This window comes from Excalfactoria chinensis, chromosome 6, assembly GCF_039878825.1.
Source record: "Excalfactoria chinensis isolate bCotChi1 chromosome 6, bCotChi1.hap2, whole genome shotgun sequence".
In the NCBI taxonomy this organism is placed as follows: Eukaryota; Metazoa; Chordata; class Aves; order Galliformes; family Phasianidae; genus Excalfactoria; species Excalfactoria chinensis.
Genome location: NC_092830.1, coordinates 34,797,587 through 34,815,362, shown reverse-complemented (window position 1 = coordinate 34,815,362; position 17,776 = coordinate 34,797,587). Strand labels below are relative to the sequence as shown.

Genomic DNA, 17,776 nt, shown 5'->3' with positions numbered 1-17,776 from the left:
TGCCCTTCTGTGGATTCCAGCACACAGCAACACTTTTCCCCAACAGCTCAAGCCTCATCTATTCACCAGCTCAGGCAGCTGTGCCAATAAGCAGCTATCACACAGCCGGGACACAGGAGAGGACAGCACTACTGACCCACCAAGCCTTTTCAGAAAGCTCTGGCTCTCATCCATCTAAACAGCCTGCAGAGCACCCGAGTTCCACCTATATGCTGTAAAACTGTCAGACCAGGGAATGTGCTGAGAAGGCAATTAAGTTTCCTACTGCTTCCCCTCCAAGACTTGCTCAAAGATCACGTGTGAGAGTGGAAAATTAAAGGAGCAATAAGATCATACGACAGCCCCAATATCTGTAATAAAATAAGGTGGGAAGAGGAGGGTGTTATCACAACAATATGAAGTCAATGCTACTGAAGCAACTTATTTAAAGGCAACTTTTAAGAAGGTTGGAGAGGGAAAAAAAAGATGCCACAACCCATTTCTCTACTCCAAAGGCAAACTAAAGCCTTGCCAGAATAGTTTCAATACATATATAAGACTTAACAGATAGCCTGGTCTGTAAAGCCTTAACCCCACACCTCCCACTGCAAACAAATCCCAACAGAGAACAAAGCACCTTGTGCTGACAGTGAGGCTGGGGAAAAGGGACTGCTGCTCCAGCTGAAAGGGACCGGCCACAAAAGTGATGTAGAAGATATTATTTTATGATACTAAACAGCACGGTTCACACCGCGCTACAGAACAGCTTTCATGAGTACAATGAGATTAGAGAATAAGCATAGCTAAAAACTTAATGTCAGCTTTGCTTTGAAGATTTTCACGTCACGGGAAGACAGGGATGGATGCTACGTTAAGGAGTGTTATCTATTAATACCAATACAGAAAGCTCCATGTTTTCAGATGCAGTTCTTAAGAAGGCTGAGCATCTGCAGCCTCAAAAGCTTTTGATACCAACCCCTACAGCACAATAAGAGAAAACGAGCACTTCCACAGGTTGGCTCTTACTTGTACATCCTGGTATGACCTTCAGCTGCACCTCCATGCCAAGAATACCAGAACCATCTGCTCTGCTGGGAATACTGGAATACCAGCCAGTCACCGAGCAGTCTGAGCACTATGGCATTTTTTCAGAGTTACTTCTTTACCACCCTGCCATCCATTGAGCTTGTTAGTTCAGATTCTTCTCAGAGCAGAAGCTGAATCACGCAGCACCTCCTCACAGAAGAACAGCACAGCGGTGACTGTGAGGTCCAAGTGCATGCCTTCATGTCCAACAAGCACGAGCAGGGAAGGAATTAAAAGCCACACAACTCCCAACCAGCTCCAATCGATCAGTAAGAGCAGTAAGCAAAATGCATTTGGGACAGACTAGTACAGTCGTTTAGTATATTAAAGAAGACAATGTTACTGTATTATAAAATCAGATTTAAAAATCAATTTTATGAAGAGTTACTCCGATAAGGTCAGTCACTTATAACAAATAATCAGAAAGCTGCTTTTTTTTCTTCTTTTTTTTCGTTTTGCTTTGTTTCAGCAAATGCTTTGTATACTGTTCAATAACAGGATGGAACTATCTTCCCCTCGCTACAAGTCAGTTACTTACAGCATCCAGAGGTTAGTCTTCCTTTGGCTCAAGCAAGGCAGAAGGCAGAGCTCCATGCTACTCTATGGCCAAGCCTCTCCCAAGCAAGAGGCCAGCCGCTGCTTCAGCCCACACTGCTGATCTCTTGCTGTGGTTTGCCAGAAGCACATCTGTGCTGGCACGAGCCTTACAGAACAATACTGATCAGTGTTCCCACCTTAACTTGTTGCTCACGAGTAATGATGTTCAGAGACAGCTCAGTATTCACAGCACAAAGCAAGGTACAAAGCTACACTTCAGCATGGCTTCAGGAATGGAAAGCTAGCACAGCCAGGGGGCTGCCTCTGTGCACCAAGAAGGTCAGGCTGCTTTATTCACTTGTATTGCAGAACACCACAAAGCAACTTTTGACAGCCTCTGAGCGTGGACGTTACACCTTACACACATCCAACCACAGAGAGGAGTGGGGAGAAACAGGGTTGTGAGTCAAAGCAAGAGATCAAACTGCACTTTCCCTGCTTGTACCCTTTATGTGTTTTGAAATACAACATTTAAACGTATGTCTGCTAAGAAGGCCTCGATCTGATGGCTGTAATTGTTAACTAACAGCTGGAAAACATTGCTGGGAAGTTTATACATAAACACGTGCTAACGTATGAAGGAAAAAATAGCTTTTAAAGAAGAATTGCCTACAATTAACTCTGCATAGTTTGACGCACAGAAACATTCTCTTTTCTTACATCACTGCCTCCAATTCTTTCTTGGTTACCAATAAAACAACAGCTACACTTCCTAGAAGGCTGAAGTTCATTCATACACAGGTAAGATTTTCAATTAAAGCTTCCTTGTGAAAAATCACACTGTCCTCACACTTAGAGAAAATACATTCTGAAATGGACTGCTAAGTACCAGGAATCGTTGTTCACATGAAATTTGCCTCTGGTTGCCTTTCTGAGGTGGCATTTTTCTCTCACTTTACCGCTTACTGTTATGTTTTCCTTTCCCCAGCACTCCACCTTCAGCTATCTGCTATTCCTGCATGAGTTTTCCCATGTGTTCACAATGAGGCTCAACAAATCAGTGTAGCACAACTACCCTGAACTGAAGCTTCTGCAGCTTGCAGGGAACGAACAGTGGCTTCTATTGTAGTCTCTGCAAATTAGTTTATGAAAAAAAAGAAGGGCAAAACAGAACCAGCAGACTGACCTTGTCAATGGGATAACCAAATCAGATCGGCATTGAATATGGAAGCTTAGCAATGAAGACAATGACTGTACGTTATAATAAAGAACAAAAGGATTACTGCAAAGTCATAAACGCAGAAGCACTTTCTCTATTGGCCTGAGTACACTCACACAAGGACTTCAAGTATAGTTTCTTTTGGTTGTTAGCGTGGTTCTTTAACAATGAAAAGATGTTGTCTCAAACAGATGAGCAAAAAGGAAAACTTTCCACCATCTTGGGAAAAGAGCAGCACAAAAGAGCAGCACAATGCTTTTCTGCTGCCTGCTTTAGTTTACAACACATCTGTATTTCTCCACAGAACACAAGCAGGCTATTGGCAGCACAGGCAGTCAGAACAGGTCTTGGGCTACCACAGCAGAAAGTCTCTTCCCTCACCCCAGGCACAGCACTGCTTTGGAAGGCACTGCCAAGAGTTACAGCTGTTTGTTGGCTCCTGCTAACACAAAGAAAACTGCTGTCTTAAAAGAGGCATCATGAAATAAAAACCAGCACAAACCTTGGTTCTATTAAACAACATCAAATCACAGCTATGCAAACGCCAACACCATCCATAAAGTACATCAGCAGCAGTGCAAAATACACAAAGAAGTCTTCCATTTACTACTGAAGAACTGCTTGTAATCTAGTGCATGAAAACTCTTCTGTTCTGATAGTCCAAGTATGCAGCTAATATCCTAGACTGCAAGGCTTCAGTGTGACCTGCAGACCAGTTCTCATCTACTCCTACAGAGGCACACAGTTAAAATCCAGGAGGCCCCGATCTTACACAAGGAAACGCATCACAAGAAAGGCAGATCACTCAACCAAGTAAGAACCCCGATTAAGCAGCACGTCTTGAAAACACGAAGTCTGCTCTGATAACAAGCTTTACTTACAAGTCTATCAAAAGCTGCTTCCATGTGGATGGATGGATTCACATCTTGTTTCTAAACATCATTAAGACCAGTTGGTTAGATATTCACTGCGTTCAGAAAACACAAACCCCACAATATTTTGCTTCAGTTCTCAATATACTATTCTCACGTCCAATACAAGCGTGACCATCTCAAACACACCTTAAAGCCTGGCTTCGTGTCAGCAAAATAATTTCCTGTTACATGACACCTAATTCTGCAAATGTTCTGTGCGGTATGAAGTCAAACATTCAGGAGATGACAGATCTCAGGAGACATCTGAAATACAAGAATACAAGAGGACTTGGTTAGGACACAGACCTACCTATACGCAGACTGACATGGAAGCCTCCACCCAGAACGAACAGATGTACGCCAACATTCCACATTCCCTCTTCCTGATGTTTGTTTTTCACGTCCATCCCCTAACGCAGTCCTGTGTCCTCAACCACTGCAGTTAATCCTGCTGTAGAAAGTGCAAAGCTTCCATCTGATTTGTACTGATCTCAAACCAAAGTACGTCTCCCCCTTATTAAATCTCTGACTAAATACTAAAAGCAGCATTAACTGCTGAAAACAAAGCTATAAAGGACAATAGCAGCGGGTCACAATTCAGTGCTTTCTTATTTCGGGAGAGTTACGCTTCCATTTTGTTGGCAGTCTCTTTTTTTGTGGGTTTGTTTTCCTCTTTTTAATCACCATTAAAAGTTAACAACTGCTGAAATGAGATGTTACGACACATTAGGAGGGACTAAATACAACCACTGACTTAGAAACCAATACCATTTGGTAAAACGAGAGTAAGCAGATCAACAGTTACATAATAGATGGCATCTCCCACACAACACTAATCAAAACCAAGCAAACAAGCCCAAAATAATAAGCTCCAAAGGAAAACTCGCATGAATACAGCCAGCAAATTTAATTAATCTGAACACTATGATCATCAGTCAAAGGCAAATACCAACTCCAGATACACACAGTAACATATGTGATAGAAACTCAGTTAATTTCTCTTTCTCGATGACCAAAGTTGAAGGAGAGGTTTCTGTCTAAAAAGGCCGAACACAAACACGCAGTTTATCTGTGTTTGGACTCTATGCCTCAAACATGAGGCTTGTTTCTGTTTAGATCCCAGCCACCCTTGCAGAAGATGAGGAAAACCAGATGTCACGCTCTGAATAAAAACATACCGCTGAGTCAGACATCAAAACTTAAAAACACTTCAACCTGTCCAGCAACCAAGGAATATGACATTAAAATCTGTGCGTTTGACATTCAGTTCTAGTAATGATCCTCTGGACCTCCCTAATAGTGGTTGACCATAAATTAGATCACGGCTAGATGCAGACATTCACCGTTTGGTGGAGAAAAACCATCTGCCTGCAAATGAAACAAGGAAACGCGCTCTCCACATCAGTTATTGTGCAGCTTCCCTCTCATTAATGGGGAGCCACTTTGGGATGGAGTTAAGGACTGCCTTTGGTAGACGTGCTTGCAATTGGGTACAACTTCCAGCGCAAAGAAGCCGTACAAGCTGTGCTCGTGGCTTCATCCAGCTCTTCCTGAGATACTGGCTAGACAGCAAAGTGTCACGGGGGGAAAAAAAAGCCAAACTGATAGCACACAGCACTGCTCAACACTGTGCAAAGGACTGCGTGTGTGTATAAATACATCTGTGTATTTATGTATGTATATAAACTGTATCAGCAATAATCTCTGCTAACAACAGGTTACCAGCAACTCAAGCTAACCACGGAATCACAGAATGGCCTGGGTTGAAAAGGACCTCAATGCTCATCCAGTTCCAACCCCCTGCTAAGTGCAGGGCAGCCAACCAGCAGATCAGGCTGCCCAGAGCCACATCCAGCCTGGCCTTGAATGCCTGCAGGGCTGGGGCATCCACAGCCTCCTTGGGCAAATTTTATTGTTCTTATAAAGGCTACTCAAAACTCAAACCAAATGCCAAATGATGCCAAACCAAAGCATCAGAACTTTACATTTTAGTATCTGGTAACAAAGCAATGGTAAGCACGACCCAAATGTCACTGCACACTGGCTTCTACGCTGATGGGGAACTGCAGACTCTTTGCTCACCGGTGACAGCTTCAGAAAGAAGTCCTATTTACACTTCAAAAATAGACACAAGTTCATCCTTGCAGCCCCCCCACCCGCAGACAGCAGGCTTCACACCTGCCATTTGTTTTGTCCCTAGCCCTCATTACTTCCACTGTCTGCAACTCAGCTTGAAAGTATCCTTGTTTTAAGAACGAGCAGGGCAGATCGTATCAGGAAAAATTCAAATACCCAAAGGGAAAAATGCCAACTAAATTATACCTGCTACATAGCAGGAGATGCAAAGAGCTGCAATCTTGTCTGGTTTGCAGAATAGCAGCAATGCAGTTTTTCTTCTGAAGCATTGGGCTGTTAGACACCAAAGGGATGAGTCCTGTTTGCAACCTCCTATTCCAAAGAGGTTCCATGAGAATCAAATACATCCGTGAGAGAGCAACCGATGCAAAGGAATAAAAGCCTCCCGAGGTTGACGAGCTAAGCCAGCCATTTCCAGCTGCCAAACTCAAGTTTAGTTCCATCTTAGTACCAGGAGACTTCTAATTCATACAGTCAAAATGAGGATTACTTGTTGACATCGATTTTGAACAGCTCAAAATAACCCAGTCTTCAAGTTTGGGCAGCTGGGATGAAGGGGCAGGAGATTGCTAACAGAACCACCAGCAGCAGTTTAACTGCTTCGCTGTCATTTGTGTCTGTACGTCATGCTGAAGGCTGCATTAAGCTGAAATTCTACTTAATCTCAACTCTGTGCAAGCCTGCTAGAGCAAAGGGAGGCTGCAAAGAGAAAGCTTAATGCCTAGGTTAATGCCACATGAACGAGTCATTACACTGATGTTTCCGAACATACATTGAGCAATTATAGTTAAAAAGAAGCTTCCTATACAATAAGTATTTTCTGCTTACATTACTGACTTTATTTATGAACCTATCTTGCACAGGTAGATGGAAACACAGATAGATGGAAACACGGATGGGGTTACCTGCCTCTAAACAATTTACACACAGACACGTAATTAATATGGCCACGTACATAAAGTGCTGCCTTGACCAAGTTCAGCTGGTCTCCAATTGAAGTCATGCTTCCATGATGAATCCCACTGATGCTTTTATGCTGCCCGGCATTGCAATTAATACTTTTAATTACGCTTCTGAGAAAATCCTACTGGCACACCTCCCCCCCCAACGAGATTTACACCATGTAATCGGTTTCCCCTAGCCCATACAAGGCAGTGCATCCAAAAATCGTCCCCTTTTACTGCTGTGACAGATGTCAATCAGAAGGGATGCCCACATACAAAGGCACACTGAGACACCGCATCCAGCTGGCCTTGGGACGGAGGCAAATAAGAGCCTGTGAGAACGCTTCCATCATTACCTGCATCCCTCCTCTCTGGGCAACCACTTCAAATACAACCAGCCTTCACAAACCGCAGCCAGCAAACACACAGCTGAGCAGAACCAAGTAAAAGCACGAGCCCAATAGGATACAACAGGAAGCCCCAAGTGTTCCAGAACAACTTTCCAGCATTGTTAGCCCTGAACGTCACCCCTGTGACAGAAAGTTCTCAGCACCCACCATGGAGGAGCCCAGGTTTCTCCCACCTCCTATGGGCAACACGGGAGGCTTGGTGTCACCGCACACAGCCAGCAGGAACACCGGGGACCTCCTGGGGCTGTACCTGAGCCCGGTGGGAGTGAGAAGGCACAGCCCCGAAGGCACGGTCCCGAAGGCACCCCCTGCAACCTCCCCCCACCCCCGAAATAAATAAATAAATAAATAATAACACTAAATCCGAAGAAAATAACTCTGTGGCAACACCAGCCTCGCTCCAGCAGCCCCCGGTACCGCAGCACAACAGACAGGAGCTCGCCAGACAAACCCGGCTCTCCTGCCTTTTGTACGCCGGCCCCGTCACGGAGGGAGCGATGCGGCACCCCGGGGCCGTTCCTCCCCCCTCCTTCAGTAGGAGCCGAGCCCCGGCCGGGCAGCACAGCCCGTGGGCGGCCCTCACCCCGCCGGGCACCCCCCGAGAACGGCCGATCCCTTCCGCAGTCCCGCTACCGGAGCGGGGTTTACCTGTCCGCCCCGCCGTCCTTCGGGCACACGCTCGGCGCTGCGCCCCGCGCCGCCCCCCCCGGCCCGCTGGCTGAGGCGCGCTCCCCCCGCTCACGACATGGTCTCTCCCAGCGCGGCGGGCTGCCGCGGCCGCGGGCGCTCCCACTCGGCACGGCCGCGGGGGGGGGCGAGGGGGGGGAGAAAAGCCCTTCGCCCCGCTGCCGGCCTCCTCTAATGGCGGCGGCTGGAGCGGCCCAAAGCAAAATAAACCCCCATACGGCCAGCGGCCCGCACGTCAGCTAGGCCTGCCGGCCTGCCCTGCGCCCATTGGCCGAGCTTACGCCTCCCACTCCGCCAATCGGCGAGCGTCTCTTTGGAGAGAATGGATGACGTCATCCCTACCCCCACTGGGGGCGTGGCTAATGGGTGATGGGGGCGGGGCTATCTTTGGCTCCGCCCCTCGCGCCGCTCACCTTCGTGCTCTTGCTGCCTGTTATCCAGCATCTAAAGCATCTAAAGCGCAGTTATTGTGCAGAACAGGCACTGCAAGCCATGAAGTAGGAAACTGCTCTCTCTGCTCACACCAGCGCTTCTCTTGCCTTTGCTTTATTCGGTCTTTCCAGGCTCTTTCTGATCAAAGAAGGCTTGTGACTGCAATACTTCAATAAGGAACAGAAAGGCACAAAAAGCCCAGTTGGTGAAGCTGCTGAAGGCAGGATATTTTAAGCCGTTGACTGATTCGTTCCCATTTTTACATCACCCATCTGAGTCAGCCCCAGCCCTCACAACCAGCCAGCTCACGCTCGTGCCTCTTGTTCCCATTTTAGTGTGAAACACAAAAATATCCACCTGCGGCTCCATCGCTGTCAGAAGGAAACGTCAGTCGTGATGTCCCGACTGCTCTTCCTTGCTGCATCTGCAGGGTGTCGTTATGGACTGCCGCCCTCAGAGCTGGAAACGAGATCCAGCTATTTCCAGCTGTCCTGCCCAGCTATTTCCAGCTGTCCTGCCCATTTTGTCAGCCTCCTTCTTTGCTGTTTCTCACCTTGTCCCAGAGATGGGCACAGCTCACATGACACGGCACACGCTGACATCCCTCTCGTTATTCAGCTCCACCACTGCCCTGCTGCAAAAGAACCCTGCGTGACCACAGGGCCAGCAATTGGGACGTCTTATCTCTCCTGCAGACAGGCAGTTTTTGTTGTAGGGGAAGAAAAATAGCTTGGAAAGGTAGGAAATAAACAGCCGTATAGCTATCATATAGCTAGGAGCAGCTGTGCAGAAATAGGACAGGAGCGAGTGCTGAGTTGTGAGCTCCTCAGTCACTCTGAAATGTGTTTCACTAGCAGCAAAAGAGGTTAAAAGCTGAGAGCATTTGAAAGCTCTAGCATGCAGTGTATCTGTCTTCATTTCCTTGTGGTTCTGCAGGGAGCAGAGGAAGGGGGCGGTGGAGTCAATCCATCACGTTAGGACTTTCCAGATGAAGAGTTTGATCTGGGAATCATAGAAACTTCCCTTGGTTGGGCAGACATTCGGTAGGTAAAGGAGCCTGTGCAGGAGACAAGAGGAAAGCAAAGCACACAAAGGAAGATGGCAAAGCAGGAGGCAATGATGGTGATGGATATAATCCAGCGTGCTCATTCAGGCTCTGGGAGGATGCAGGATCTGCCTGTCCCAGATGGCGGGCACAGCATGGCTGCTGCAGTGGCTTTGAGCATGCATCAGCAGGTCTGTCATAGCACAAGAAGGCAGCAGGGGGGGGCAGGAAGGGGGGCATAGAGAAGAAGAGAAAAAGGAGAGAATTAGGGAAAACGCGGAGCTCAATGTGAAAAACAAAAGGGAAAGAAAAAGAAAAGATGGAAATGCAGAGTGAGCTCTTTGAATCTGCTCTTAAAGAAAGTCATCAGGAAAGACAGTGATAAGAAACAATGCGACTATAAAAGGAAGCAGCAGCCCGAGTCCCTCTAGGGAAATGCAAGACATTTGTGAGGACTTCAGACAGAAGAATCCACGAGAGAAAAAATGGATTGAAATCCATGAGCTAATTGCTGCTGAGGAGCGTCAGGCTGGAAAGGGCTGGATTGCTTTGTGCAATGGCCAACACATCGCTTATCCCCAACAATAACACATTTAAGCACTACCAAGCACCTGCAACTCAGAAGTGATGACAGAAACGGGTTGGGGGAAGAGTAATATTAACTCCTCCAACTCTGCTAAGTGAGTGTGGGTAAAAACACTGCATGAATACAACCTCTGGCTTAGATGCTGAGTTCAGGTAGTTCCCCACTCTGAGCATGAGCGACACTGAGAGGCAGCACCTCTCCCCAAACGTTGCCTATAAAACATAGATGCTAAACTCCATGGCCAGAAGTTTGGCTGGGAAGTTCAGACTCGTGCATTTAAGAGAGCATACCATTCCTCCTACATAGCAACTCAGCGTAATCAGGTGGCATTAACACTCCCCCAGTCAGACACAATGTCAGCAGCACTTAGCATGTGGTGAAAGTGAGAGGGGGATTTGTTGTAAAAAGAAGGCTACCCAGGAACATAAAAAGCAACAGAGAACAGACGCAGTTCACAGAATGCAGTATGTCATGCCAGGCGTAATCACTGCCAGCTAATCAGATTATTCCATGAGACAGAGGGAGCAAAATCCATCTTCCAGTTGATGTAATCCGCTGACAGACTTCGGAGGGATTCTGAAGAACTCCTTCCTTGTTTCAGGAGCCATTCCCTTAACTTCTCATCGAGGCCTCTTGGTTTTTCATTGGCAAACCTAAGATGAAACACGTGCTGTTCGGAGCCAAACAACGAAGAAACAGAACACAGTACAGGCAGCAGTGAGAGTCAGAGGGAGGCGCTTAGCAGAGCAGTGGGCTGGTGCTGGATGTCACACTGCAGGTTAGCAAGACGTGGAGTGTCAGTAACTCCAGAGATGGCTTGATGCTATTAGTGGAGGGCTGTGAGGATGAGAAGTGGTGAAGAAAAGGAATACAGAAGCCTGGAATTGAATACAAAAGATGGTTTTCTGGGCAGTCCTGAATTTTGGTAGAGAATAGATTCTTAATTTTAATTCAGGCCTATCCTGGGCCGTAAATCCTCACCACTTTAATACGATCTCCTTAGTTTAGGGGGACGTCCTGCAAAAAAAAACCCGTATAGCTCCCAGCATTTCTCAGAGAGGCAACTTCAACAGCTGGATAAAATGCAGCTTGCAGCCTCCTTCCTACTTCTAATCATACAGAAAGCATTTGGCAGGATTTACCTTGTAATTGCTACGCCTTATAGGCAGATACAACAGAAGAAAAAAGAAACCCGAGAAACAGAAAATCATATTCAAACCAGATTACTTCCCTGGAAACACGGCTTTGTTTTGGTTGCTTTCATTCCTACCTTTAAAAGAAGAGGATTCGGTAATTATACAGCTATTGTTTACCTGTATCAATCATCACAGAAGCTGCTGTATCTTCATTTTGGTGGAGGCAATGCCAAAGTCATGGCTAGATATAGGACAGAATAATTGCATTGTAGCACTGTCTAGGATCACTGTCTCTCACGGCACAAAGAAATGCTGAAGCAAAGCTAAGACATTTATTGAGCAGCAGGCGCTCATTAGCTTGTTGTCAGTACTCTCCCATTGATAGCTCCTACGTGGATCTTTTGTAGGTAAGCAACATTATAAATAGACCTTTTGTAGCTAGCATTTTTGCTTGCATATATAAGGTATGTTTGCTGTCTCCCAGATAATTCTGGCTACGCTGAGGAATACAGATTCTGTGATTCAGGAGTGTGTTGATGCAGTAAACCCACTACATGTCTCAGCTGCCTATGAGTTTCTCTAGCCTATCCTCCACAAAATGTCTACACTTTGCCAGCCTGCACTTCACAGAACCATAGAATCACAGAATGGCCTGGGTTGAAAAGGCCCACAATGCTCATCCACTTCCAACCCCCTGCTATGTGCAGGGTCACCAACCAGACATTGAAAACCCTGACTGAGACACTCACTGCTTTCCTTTACTTGGACATTGCAGTGCTGGAGTTTTCCTGTAGCCCAGTTTTCCATTAGATCCCATCATCCATCTCTCTGTCTGTCAGCTGTTATATCCAGGGGGCCTGGGCAAGGTTCAATTCAGCTTTGGGGCCTTTGCCCACAAGCCACACTTGATCATAAAGAAATATCACATTCAATTGAGTATATTAGTAATATTAGACAGCTGCTGTAGGTAGAATCCAGGCTGCGTGTTTCAGCAGAGGAAAAAAGCTGTTAAAATGAGTGGGACTGGGTTCTTCCATCAGATTAGTAAGCCTCTCTCAAGCATTGCAAGAGTCTGCTTGGATTTGTGCTTTCCTTCTGTTTGTGGAAGAAATAGAAGCTCTGGTATTTCACTGTGGTGTTCTCTCTCTTATCTCACCTTCCTGGCTTTCAATTTGCCATCCTCTTATTCCAAGTATGCTTCTTGCATGGGTAGCTCATTCTTCCGAGAGGTTTCATGTCGTTCTCAGGCACTCAGTGAGGAGGTCAAGTGGAGCCGGTCTTCCCTCAGAGCACACATCTTGTTTCTTGGCTGCCTTCCTCTCCCATCAGAGAACGTTTTGAAGGAGCTCTCAGCAGCGTATTGCTCAGAGTCAAAATAGCTGCATTTTACCCAAACTTGATAACCCTATAAGAAAAGTCCCTCGGCCTTTGACTTCTCTTTTATAGCTGTTGGCTGCTTCGGCATGTGGTCCTGTTAGATCTTCTTGGCTAAGAAGATTCAATCACAGTTCTGTCAGCTCACAGTAACTGAATGCTTTGCATGGAATATTTGCTTTTTGCCCTAGACCTTCTGCCTCTGGAGTCAAGTGACTGAGTTAGACTTGGAGGTTTTACTTTCAAAGTAGATTTCTAATTCTCCAGATGGGAAGGAAAAGCATAAAATATAAACTACATACAACCTCGGTGCAACCTGCAGGCTCATAAACCAGAAGTCAAGATTAAAGAAGGAACCAGAAAGATTTGTTCTTAGACTTGCTGTTTAAAAATACATTTCAGATGGTTTTGAGACTGATGGTTCAGTTCAGTTTGGGGTCAGTTCAGTTTGGGGTCTTTAGATCCACCTTGAGAGGCAGGCTGCCTTGCTCAGATCATCATAGAGTTAAGTTAACCCTCTGAATTCAGATTTAGCACTAGCTGTCTCCAAAACATGCACTCGCTCCCTCTTTTTAGTACTGGGAGCCCAAAAGAGGTTTAATTTAATTTGTTTACCCATTGAGAGATAATGTGGCTATAGATTAGAAAGCCACAGTTTGCTGAGGCCGTAGGAAATTGAAGATATTCCGAATGAAACACAACCCATTAACCTGCAATACCAAGGAAAGATTCAGCTGCTTTTTCTTCCAGCCTTACACCAGAGGGGCCACAACAGAAAAGAAAACAACCAAGATGTAATAATTATCATAGAGATTATCATAAAGGGGATCTTATTGGCATAGCTCAACACTTTGCTATAACGCAGGTTACGCAAAGCAATTTGGTTTCAACAAACCACCCACCACAAGGTCCGCTACTACCCAAAAGCATCTGCCGAGCAGCGTTTCTCCTCCAATAGGAAGGCTGTGGCTTATTGTGAAGCAGTCATCTCTCCAACAACCATTTACCTGAAAGCTCTTTTGAGATCTCCTGTTTTCTAACTGCAAGAAGAAAGCGACGCACGCGGCTCACCGCACTTGAAAACGTCTCGGTAAATTTCCCTGCATCTAAACTAGGCTAAACAAGTTACTTCCTAAGCTCGCTGACCCCTCGGGGGAATTGCACAGTCTAGTTCAGCCTCCATCCACATTACCAAGCCCTAATTGAGTCCTGATGGGTTTTTTTTTGCCGTACACATGGAAGCCAGTTTTCACAAGGTCACCCCCAACAGAGACAGGAAATTTTATACCCTTACTGTTCAGACCTTGGGCTTTGAAAAATGCTTTTGCTTTTCATCATCATCTGCATGCTATTTTTTTTTCTCCATCCCACTTACATTAAATGGTCTGTAGCAGTGGTTGTAATTTATGCAGCACCGCAAACAGCTATTTCGGGGCTTACATGTAATGCCACCACCTTGATTCTCAATGCTGCTTTTAAATGAATGCTCTCAAAACCACCGGGTAGCTTTAAAAGTGACTGGAGAGCACAGACTGCCTGGTATGGAGGCAAAACTGGGCTGCATTTGGTGGCAAACCGAAGCATTGAGAAGCAAGGGAAAAGGGCTGAATGCACATTACAGTCAGATGCTTTTCTATTCCCAGGCACGTTCCCTTATCATGCAGGGTATTTTGGAAAGGTGAGACCTGGTGATGAGTGCCTGTCTCTGAGCATTACTGCCCAATGCCTAAACAGGACAATGAATGAGGTCTGCCAGCCCTTACTTGCTCTTCTCGTGGTGCTCACATCCTTGGCTGCTCTGCTTTCCTCCATTGCCGTGACAGCGCTTCTCACACCAGAAGAAATACTCAGCTCAAATCTTCCCGGAGAGCAGCAGTTTCCCCATTCTTGTAACTCAAGTGTTCCTTGCCAAACAGCTGCGGTACCTCCTTGAATGGCGGAGTGCGTGTATTCATTTTGGTGTTCTTTTCCCTTAAAAAAATGATCAAATTATCGCGAGGGAAACATACCTACAACGTCTTCAAGAGCAGCAGTTCTTTACAAACCAGCCCCAGGAAATCTTGCGTCTGTTTATACTGCAAATTAGCAGAATGCAGGCTTCTGTATCCTGAGATATTCTGTCATATCCCATTAAACAAGTAGAGAAGTGAGCCTTGGCTTCAAGCTGCAGACCACAAACATAAATGGGATGAGAGCAGGCAGGCCCTTCAGCACTCACCTCACTGAGTTTGCTGAGGTTCACATCATGAATTATCTTTATCTGCATTATCTCGTTCACCTGGAGCATCGGACACCATAGGTGTATTTTGTGCTGGCTTTTTGTATTTATTTATCTATTTTACTAGACGTGAGTTTCTCCGCATCTTTCTTAACTAAGCTTCCTCTTGTCCTGCCATTATCCACCCTTTCAAAGAGTTGGCTCCCCTCTTGTTTATAGGCTCCCTTCAGGTCCTGACAGGCTGCAATGAGGTCACCCCACAGCCGTCTCTTCTCCAGGCTGAACAATCCCAGCTCCCTCAGCCTGTCTGTATAGGGGAGGTGCTCCAACCCTCTCATCATCTTTGTGACCCTCATCTGGACCCCCTCCAACAGCTCTGGGTATGCACAGGTTGCATAAAAATGCAGAAGATCTCTATGAAAAAGTAACTTTCTGACCTATGTCTGTCCCGGCATCAAAGCAAGCCGTGTGATGCTTGGTTTCACGTTTGCACTATGTATGTACAATCTCATTTTAGCACAGTGACCTGATGGCTGTGAGCTTGTGGTTCTGGGGGGTTTTCCATCTGGGAGTGGGCATTTCTGGTCCTGCATTCATCACACTGAGCAACAATCCAGGGCCTGTGGTCCTCTATCACTGCTAACTGACAGCAATAGTAGTCTCTCAGCTGTCATAAGAGGATGTGAACAATCCTTGTTTGGGCAATGGAGAATTCAGTCCCATCTGATGACTGTCAGCTGAGATGATCTCAGAGGGATGGGATTCTGCCCACAAATCCCATTTCCCCATCCCCAGCAGCATTCCTGCCCATGTTCCTTTCTGCATTCCTCCTCCCCATGCTCACCTCACACAGCAGCCTGCATTGGGTGACTTTGCCCACACCACAGCAGTGCAGCTCAGAGTGAGGCAGATGTACAGCTTATGCCTTCTTCATTGATGCAGACAACGTGCATCCCAGTGCTATCAAAGCCTCAGAGTTTAGGCCAGGCTGGATGTGGCTCTGGACAGCCTGGTCTGCTGGTTGGTGACCCTGCACATAGCAGAGGGTTTGAAACCAGATGATCATTGTGGTCCTTTTCAACCCCCATCACTCTATGATTCTATGATTGCTGCTTTTCTCAGGAATCACAAACGAACAGTTATTCATAGAGCAAATTCACACCCATTCCACTGTGCTGTGGCAATACCAGGACAGCAGCAGGCACAGCATGGGCACTGCATGCTCATTTTTTGCTGGTCTCCTTCTGCAGGAGCCAGACCAGAACAAGGGCTTGTGCTCTTGCTTTCTATAGTAGCAAAGGAGGTGGTGCAGGAGGGCACAAAGGAAAGTGACTCATCCCTGTGATCATTAATTAATTAGTGCCCCGCTGCTCCTCTGGGCAGGCCAGACTGATGGTATGTGAGGAAAGCTGACACAGAAAAGGAGACAATTCAGCTCACAAAGCAACTTGGAAGGTGTTCATTCCCAAATGAATCCTACCTGCTCCTTTGATACGATGAGATATTGGACTCAGCCAGCACCAGGGGAGGTTCCCGTTGGATATTAGGATGCATTTCTTCTCCAAAGGAGCAGTGATGCAGTGACACAACTGCCCAATGAACGGTGGTCAACTGCCTGTTCTGCTGCAAGGAGCGGGCAGATGGCAGCCAGTCCTCCCTCTCACCTCCCCATCGTCAGACATGGGTATTTTTAGCCTTTTCCCTGTGATCTTTAAAATGACTCCAGACACACAGGTGCACTTTGTAAGAAGGCCAAAAGACAAACCTGCAGCAGATCTGTGCACTCCCTGGTCTGTTACTGTGCCTTATGCTGCAAAGGCATCTGCCTCCCAGCACACCCAGCACCCCTCCATGCTCCATGCCAGAGCAAAACTCTCACCAGAAAACACAAATATTGCAACAACAGCAACAGAAAAAGAGATCTTCCAGCCCCCACCTGCCCAAAGGAGGAGGGATGCTGAGCTACCCAGAGCTGCTACCCACCTCTCCTTACAGTCTTTCCCTTTCTCTTGCTTCCAGAGCTGGGGTGGCAGAGCAGAGCAGGGGTTGGGTGCAGCAGAAAGCATCTGAAGCTGATGGTGCTACCAAGAGCTCGGGCTGCTGGCCAAGGCGCACTGCTGGCTGCTTGCTGCTCATGTGGTTTAATACAGTTTATTAAGCAAAGATCAATATTGGATGCACGGCCTCCATTCCTGTCTTAGAGCGTGAGCTTGGCCAGAGCATCCCACGTGGACAGCTATGCAGGGACTCATCTCCTGGTGATGGAGGTTGTTGATCGTGCATTTGTTAAAACCATTTGTGACTTCTGAGTTCAGGATGGTGTACTTTGCTGGGTAAGTAAAACGTATGAGGTCTCACAGCTACCGTAGTTTATTAGTTTGGCTCTTTAATCTAATTCTCTGCTCTCTGTGGGGAGAGATTAAATGAATCAGACATAGCCCAAGGTACAGGAAAAGCCAGCACCGTACAAGGGGAGAAATATGGAGCTGAGGCACAGGAGAGTCAAAATTCATTAAAAAATAAAGGTAACGAATTTGTGGTGACCAGAACCTAAAGTCATAAGTGCTAACATAGAAGGGTTAATGCTGTCCCTTGCAAGATGCTTGCACGCAATGCTGAGCCCTTTTGGGATCCCATGTAAGCCACATCCCTGACTTTAGCAGGGTATGGACCAGCTCACCCTCCCTCCAAGCAAAGCAATGAGCAGTGCCTCATCACCTTCTGCAGGCAAACACTTTGTACCCACATGAGCAAAGCGATGGTGGGACCTCACCTCACATTTGATTCACAATGCATTAAAACAGCACACGCTGGTGACCCATTCTCAAGACAGCTGAAAACACAAATGCAGTATGCGGAGGTCAGCTCCACCTACAAAACACATCCATTACTGTAATTACACGGACCAGAAGTCCTAGAAATGCATTGCATTATCAGCTGGTCGTGTGCCTAAGGCCCTGTGAGGAGCTGGTCTGGGCACATCTCAGCAGTGATGATCCCACTCTGCATGGCCTGTTATCCCCCAGAACCCCAAAGGTAAAAGAGCACCTTCACACATTCAGGACACAAACCC

The 17,776-nt window shown here is 46.5% G+C and overlaps 1 protein-coding gene across 3 annotated transcripts in view; it reads right to left on the bottom strand.

The window, feature by feature from the left end:
• The window catches only part of ZRANB1 (zinc finger RANBP2-type containing 1), a 29,444-nt gene extending 21,267 nt beyond the window's left edge, over window positions 1–8,177 (bottom strand). The window contains exons 1-2 of one of the 3 annotated variants that reach the window (XM_072339455.1): window positions 7,874–8,177; window positions 4,046–4,186 (exon numbers count right to left, since the gene is read on the bottom strand). The gene's annotated coding sequence lies outside the window, so the exon portion shown is untranslated. Of the gene's footprint in view, window positions 1–3,882; window positions 4,000–4,045; window positions 4,187–7,873 lie in introns of all 3 variants that reach the window. The other 2 variants (XM_072339453.1, XM_072339454.1) reach the window with 2 other exon arrangements.
• Between the last annotated feature and the right edge of the window lie 9,599 nt (window positions 8,178–17,776).